General features: G+C 39.1%; 1 protein-coding gene across 9 annotated transcripts in view; it reads right to left on the reverse strand.

Moving 5' to 3' along the window:
• GCA (grancalcin) overlaps window positions 1–7667 on the reverse strand; it is a 42383-nt gene extending 34716 nt beyond the window's left edge. For all 9 annotated transcript variants that reach the window (XM_077760985.1, XM_077760984.1, XM_077760982.1 and 6 more), the window contains exons 1-2: window positions 7217–7667; window positions 5074–5137 (exon numbers count right to left, since the gene is read on the reverse strand). The gene's annotated coding sequence lies outside the window, so the exon portion shown is untranslated. The remainder of the gene's footprint in view (window positions 1–5073; window positions 5138–7216) is intronic.
• Between the last annotated feature and the right edge of the window lie 6 nt (window positions 7668–7673).

Consider the following 7673-nt stretch of genomic DNA (forward strand, 5'->3'; position numbering starts at 1 on the left):
TTCTAACACTACTCCGATTCAGATTTTCTGCCCTTGTTACTTTCTCTCAAGTTTACATATATTAGAGGACCTTTTTAGTTGAATTTATATATGATCCATTTTTTCAAAATATGTGCTGGAGATTTACATTCTGAAGTGTTCACAGTGCTGCTGCCATGAAGGTATATGTATTTTCTGTGATGTGGAACACGTTTCATTCATTCTAGGCAAATATCTGACAATGTCCAGGTCAATGGGTTTGGTACAACACCTCTCATAACAAAGTGCTGAAAATACATGTTCATTTATATCACAGCTTTAGCTAAACTGAATAGGAGTGACTCAATAAGTACCGAAAGCGCAACTGGGTTTTTCATATTCTCCTGGGTAGCCTAGGAAACTATTTACCTACTCACTCAAATTTATCTGTAAGCCCCAAATCATTACTTTTGATGAGTCATTGGTGGATCTGTGCAGAGCAGTGAAAACTTTGAGTCTAGCCGCGGCTGAACAAGGCAAAGTTCTGCCTTCTTCTTTCAGCTCTCATACTATAAACAAGTGTCCTTTTCATGGTGTATTTAGTGCCAATTTTTTGCATTTTTGTGCTTTTTGTTGGTGATTTCACTGCTTAAAATGACTCCGAGCAGAGACCTGAAGTGTTATCTGGTGTTTCGAAGCACAGGAAAACTGTGACACATCTCTCAGAGAAAACATGTGTTGGATAAGCTTCCCTCAGGTAGGAGTTATAGTGCTGTTCACTGTGAGTTCAGTGTTAACGAATCAACAATACATGTTACATAAGGTGTCTTTAAACAGAAACACACACAAAACAAGGTTATATATTGATTCATTTTTAAAATGCTGTTAGTAGAGTGTGACCTCATTCTGCATGTTCCTGGGAGCAGTGCTTCAGTATTCACTAATTCAGTACAACTTTATAATACAAAACGACCATGAAGAACAAGACTCGGCTGGACTCTCAGCCGGCCCTTGGCTAGCAGAGGCCCTAACCCCACGTTCTCACCTCTGCCTGGAGAGCGGGATCGCAGGTGGAATTGAAAGGAAAAATAACTGACACTAAAGTTCCAACAGTGGAGGTTTGGATGCAATGGATAATTGTACACATCTTCCCATGTGAGTCTAATATGCAGCTAACTGGGCTTGAGAACAACTTCCTAGCTCACTCTGTGACCACAAGAATTGAATGGCTGCTTTGGTACTACCCATTGGGGTTGGGCTCCCAGGGCAATATGTGTGCTCCAGTAGGGAAACCAGCTGGAAAACAAGATTTTCTAGCTTTCCTTGGGTCATCTTTGTATTTTAATATTCAAATAAAATAGTTTGAGCCCCTATGATAAACAATGCCTTACTATTAAATATCAGAATCGTTTAATTTGTGAGCAGATACCACTTTATTTTAGGGATGGTGAATACAACCCAGTCCCAGCCAGTGAAATATATGAGAAATTTTGCTGGGGGGGGGGTGCTCCTAGGATATTTTTTTTTCCTTCGCTGTTGGGAGAAAGCAAATGGAAGAAACCCTGTGTTCCACCCCTCTACAACATGCTTTTAACTGAAGCTTAAGAAGAAATAATGTTTGTAGCTATTGTAGCCATTTTACAACCATGAGAGAAAAACCAAGAAAATGACAGGACACATCCTATGGTTCTGACATCAATGAATGCATCGACTCTTCTTGTTATGTGAGAAAAATCAATCTTTCTAGCTGGGCCACATTTACTCAGCATTCTTCATCTTGTAGCTGAAAGCATGCCTACAGAGATGGCCCTTTCCATCCTGCAGAGCAGTGTAAGTCTGGCCCTATACCTAAGATGTTCAAGGATTCCTGGACGGTTTATGATCTCATTGTCACCCTTGGATGGAATTCTCAATCCATGTTCCCTGTCTCCATTTCAGCAAATACACTTTCTTCCTATGCAGCTCTGCTCTACTACATGGGGTCACCAGCTCTCTTTATTCACCAAAGCACCAACAACACAAAGCGGTTCTAGGTGGCAGACTTCTATGAAAGATGTGGGACAAAGAAGGGTCAGTACAGTAAGTACAACATAGGAATGTGCTTGTTATTCAACAATAGGCATTGCTGCCCAAACATCCTGGCCATCCCTGCTACTGGGAATCTCCCACAGACTCTTTCTCCCCTTGGCATGTCAACCTGGTCTCCCTATGAAGATCTCTTCCTTGGACATCTCTTCCTCATCTCAGATCACTCCCTGTTGAAGAGATGTGTATATGCACACAGACATATATACCTATATTTACACAATAAAATATTGGTAGGGAAGACACTTAAAATATTAATAATGCTTATCTCTGAGTGATGGGAGTACGAGTAATTACTATAATCATCTTCAGTATTGTGTTATTTCCTTCCAAAATTTCCACAGTGAACATAAACTGTTTCTTAAATAAAATATTAATTTCATTAAAATATTCAAGAATGTATTTCATATCCTATTGCATGCCTGGCAATGATATGAAATATATTGTTTGCATGTGTTAACTTAGTATACTGACATTTGTCACAAATACTAGAAACTTAAAATGTTCTTCCAAGATCTAAATGCTGAATTGCCCTCCTTTCACCTACACATCTCCATCTTCTACTCTTATTAATCCTGTTCTTCAAATTCATCACAACCTCTAGCCCTTGGGCTCTTTAGAGCTGTGGTCTCCAAGGAGTTTGCTTTTGATTCCTTATTAGTAAAAGTAGTTGAACATGGGTCAAAATAAACTTTTACATGTACTTACTTAGAAAAATCTTTATGTGTACAACTATAATAATATATCATAAAATACAAATGAAATAGTAAGGCATTAGATGAAGATGAAATAAGATTGTTCAATGTACTTGATATAATCCAGTGTAATAATAAAAGATATTTTGTAATTGGTAATGCTTTGTTATTTTCAAAAAATCTTAGTTTAACCCTTTGTGATTTAGCAATTCAAATAGAGTGATTCAATTTATGTCAATATTTGATTTCAATAACTCATTCTTTTGCACACCTACTTCAAAAACTTTGCCAATTATAATATGAACAGGTGAAATAGAAATGTTTAATTGTACGGGGTGGGTATTAAGTAATTAGAACAGCAACCCTTCTATCAGAATGAACACAGGCTGAGACATCTAACCCCAAGTGTTTACCAAGTAAATGTTAACCGTAATTTCAAGGGGAAAAAATGATGCTCTACTTACATTTGATTGAAGCTTGTTCTTAACCATTAATTTTAAATCAAGTAAAAGAAGCATGGCCAATTTATGCCTTTGAGGTAAAGATGTTGTTTTAACAAAAACATGTCCAGTGACTGTTTTTAAAAAATCTTAAGCTATGGAGGATGCATTTAGAAAAGCAGATGTTTGGAAAAATGTTCACTGATAACTGATTTTTTTCTAACATTGTTTAGAAAACTGTTACACATGCATGCTTAAAACCAGACCTTTATAATTGAATTTGTAGAAATAATTAAAAACTGAGTATCAGGACCTAATAAACCTAGGTAAAATTTCTTTCTGTTTTGGAACTCCTGTTTTGGAAATATAAAGCTGTACTAGTACACTGTCGATAAACTTCTCTGCTAAATCGGTCTATCAGCTTCTGTTTCTTGAAAAAAGTGATACTGTCTAAAAACTCAATTACATGGCTAGTTATTATATAGGTTTACATACATACATAACTAATTTATTTCCACTACAAATTGTGCATTCTCAGAGAGGCAGCACCATCTCTTCCTCATTGCTTCTATAAGAATGCTGGCAGTCACTTCTTGACTGGTGCTAAGTGCCTTATGGTCTAACCTTTGAACAACCTTATGGCATGATGCTGGTATTCTTGTTTCACAAATGCGAAATTTTAGGTGATTTTTCCTAAGACCACACACCAATAAGAAGCAGTGCTGAGGGTCACCTGGGTGCCTCAATCGGTTAAGTATTGACTCTTTGTTTTGGGTCAGGTCACAGTCTCACAGTTCCTTGAGTTTGAGCCCCACATCGGGCTCTGCGCTGACAGTGTGGAGCCTGTTTGGGACTCTCTCTCCTTCTCTTTGTTCCTTCCCTGCTCATGCTGTCTCTGTCTCTCTCAAAGTAAATAAATAAACCTAAAAAAAAAAAGAGGCAGTGCTGAGATGTGAGTTCTGATGTAATCAGAACACTACTGCTAAGTTAAGGGCATCTAGCTTTAAATTAAACAGAGTAGGCTCTTTATTGATACAAGTTAGTAAATACATGAAGGAAAGGAATAACAATTTTAGAGACTTCCTCATTAAAGTATATTTATTATAATTTAATTGAGGAAAAAAAGCTTAAAGCCACATGTGGCTATGAAATTATAGTTCTAGTTTGCCAAAAAAAAAAGTGACAACTATGATTTTTACTTCTCAGTTGCGCAAAACTCAGATGAAAAGTTGGATATTGGCAAGAGTCAGCTATCTTGCATCTTTCTGAATTACTGTTTCAAGAACAAAATGCTAACAAGTGACCTTTGAAATTGATGGGGTGATGGGGGCTAAAATATTTCTTCTGGGTTTAAAAAGAAAAGGCAGGTCTAGAGAAAAGGAAAAAAGATAGTGTTCAACAGAATTTCTACCCCCAAGGATAAAGGAAACAGAAACTGACATTTAGACAACAAGAAGGAGAATGAAAATGAAAGTTATCAAAGGAAAATTGACAGAGGAAAACACCTATTCCAACAAAAAGCAGAAAATAAACTAAATCAGCCAAGGCTGCAGAATATGAGCAGCAACCTGAAGAACTCACTTTTCTGTGGCTTCTGTTTTGAGAGACTGGCTTGGCTTTTTCCCCCCCTCAGTCTCCTTCTTCCAGAAGGGGTCCTATCAAGATTATAGAAGATTCCTTAAAAAGATGTTCCTTTCTATTTTCCCTCAGGCTTTCCCACCCACACTCAGACCTCATCATTCAGTCCTCATCCAGCAAGGTGACTCTTACTTGAGAGGAAATATGAATAGTTACTGATGGATATTATGCAAAGCTAATGGTATGAGTTAGAGGAGGGTGTCTATGTGGAAAACCAACAGGTGAAACTATGATGTGCATTATTATCTAGGTCTTACCAAATCAGGAACAAGACACGGGGGCCCACTCTCCCCGCTCATATGCAACGTAGCACTGGAAGTCCTGGCCAGAGCAATCAGGCAAGAAAAAGAAATACAAGGCATCAGAATTGGACAATAAGAAGTAAAATTGTCTCTATTTGCAGGTGACATGATTCTATACATCCTAAAGACTCCACCAAAAACCTAATTAGGTCTCATCAACTAATTCATTCAGTGAAGTTGTCGAATATGAAATCAATATACAAAAATCAGTAGCATTTGTATACACTAAAAATGAAGTATCTGAAAGAGAAATAAAATGATCTTATTTACGATAGTATCAGAAACAACAAAACATGTAGGAATGGATCTTACCACAGTCCTCATAGCATTAGTTTTCAACTATAACACTATTTCCTATCTATTATTTGGTATTTGTCTTCCCACTCCCATTAGGATGTGAGCTCCATAAAGACAGAAACTTTGTTCAGTTTTATTAACTGCACAAGACCAGCACTGGTCATACTGCAGGTACTTAATAAATATTTTTAAATGATTGTATGAACAAGCGATGTAATCTGAACACCGAACATGTAAGCTTCTACTTTTGACCTTCTGTCACCCGAACAGCAGTTCCATGGTATTAAGAAGATGACATTATCTCCCCGTATTTGACCATCAAAACCTTTGTATCTTCCAGTGTTTGAAACCCAAGGACAGAGGGAGGAATTACTAGGGGACAATGATTTGGGGTTGGTTGGTTGGTTATTTGGTTTTTGTCTTAACATACCGAATGAAACCGGCCAGCACCTGAGGAGGGGCCATGGAGAGAACTTCTCGGAATAGTCCTAACAGATACCTTCATAGACCCAGTAACTAAAATTGATAATCTGAATACTTTTGTAGAGACATCTAACTTGATCTCTTTTATTTAAGGGGTCGACTCCCCCAAATAAGTAAATATATAGTAGTGTTTTATGAAGACACAGAAAAGAAAAATATAAAGCAGGTTCACCTGCAAGGTCAAAGTTGCATTTCACTTCAGCAACTTTCACTATGTGTTTGACACTGGACCAGCTGCTAAGGTCAAGGCAAATCAAATTCCCACGGGGGATAATTGCCAAGGACTTTCCAATAGGACCTACTGTTGTATTGTACAGGTTACTGTGTAAATATGCCCTCTCTTCAAGCAGCTTACAATCCTATATGGAAGACGAAAGCTTAGCTACATAATATAATTAGAGCATACAATAAGATAAAATGAAGAGCTCAACTGAATATTTTGTATGCCTCTGATAAAAACAAGTATTTCTCTTACCCAGTCCAAAGCAGCACCAGGCCTCCTGGTGATATCCAAACTTCACTGAATGTGCTTTGCTAACAGATTACTTTTCCTAAATGTATCTTTTTAGTGGCTTAAATGACCCCCTCCGTCCTCCACAGAACTGTAGACCATAAGGTTCTCATCATGAAGCATATACACTACTATCCACAGTCACCCAGGACTGCACAATATGAGTAGCAACCTGAAAAACTCACTTTCGTGTGGCTTCTGTACTGAACCGAAGCTGCCATTTTTCAGTGTGGGTGTCTTTTTTTCCCTCATGACATAGACAAATGTTGATGTTTACTACAAGTTGGTACATTAGTTGCTAATTAAGTTCCTAGCTGCTTCAGCCAAAACTTTCTGTATTGAATCCAAGAAAAGAATGGCAGCTATATCAAAAATAAGTTGTTGGGGATTTTGTTTTGTTTTATTAAAGGAAAGTTGTATATTAAAGAATATGGGGAACTTAGAGGCTGGGAGATAGAAAACCTTCATTCTTGACTTCCTCCTAAGCTGAGTTGGTGGTTAAAGTCCCTCTTCGTCTGTCGCTGGGCCCTGGTCAAAGCCAAATAAATACTACATACGGCAATAAAATAAACCGTTTATCATTATTCACTCTTTTCCCCCAAACTGCCAAAGGAAAGAGCTCGTCTGGGGAGACCCACAGGAAGTCAGGTTTATTCTAGAAAAGGGGCAGAGGTCACTTCCTCCTGCGGTTCTGGGTCTACACATCTCTGGAAAGATGTCTTCTTAGCTTTCTTAGCTTTCCCTCTCCACCTGTTCCCGGCAGTGCTTGCCATCTTACCACCCGGCACGGGTCAGGGCAGAACCTACCTGTACGCACCAACCAAGGGTAACTCCTTCCCGTTGGCATCAGAATCGGAGGCAGTTTCTCTTCACTTCTGCACTGGGAAGTCCCGCCTCACGCGCTTTCAAGCCCTCCCCGTTTTAGCTGACGAGGGGTGATGCTGGACGGCTGTGGGAAAGAAGTCTGATTTTTGAGGCAGAGCCCTGCAAAGAAGTCAAAACACGTGCGCAAGAAACCTTGCGGGATCGCCGCTGTGGTATTCGAATTCACTTTCCTTTTCTGTTTCCCACAGTGCCCGCGACCAAAACACTGTCCTTGCCAGGACCAACCAAAGGGCGTCTCCTCCCCAACGAAACCGACACTGCTCGCCCGGCGGATTACGTCGGGAAAGGCCTGACGGAGACGAGGACGAGAATCGAAACAGAAACCGAAGTCCGGGAAACTACAAGAAGGGCCCGGCGGAACGCTGCGCTCAAAGTTTCC

The sequence above is a fragment of the Crocuta crocuta genome, unplaced genomic scaffold (assembly GCF_008692635.1).
Source record: "Crocuta crocuta isolate KB4526 unplaced genomic scaffold, BGI_CrCroc_1.0 scaffold153, whole genome shotgun sequence".
Lineage (NCBI taxonomy): Eukaryota > Metazoa > Chordata > Mammalia > Carnivora > Hyaenidae > Crocuta > Crocuta crocuta.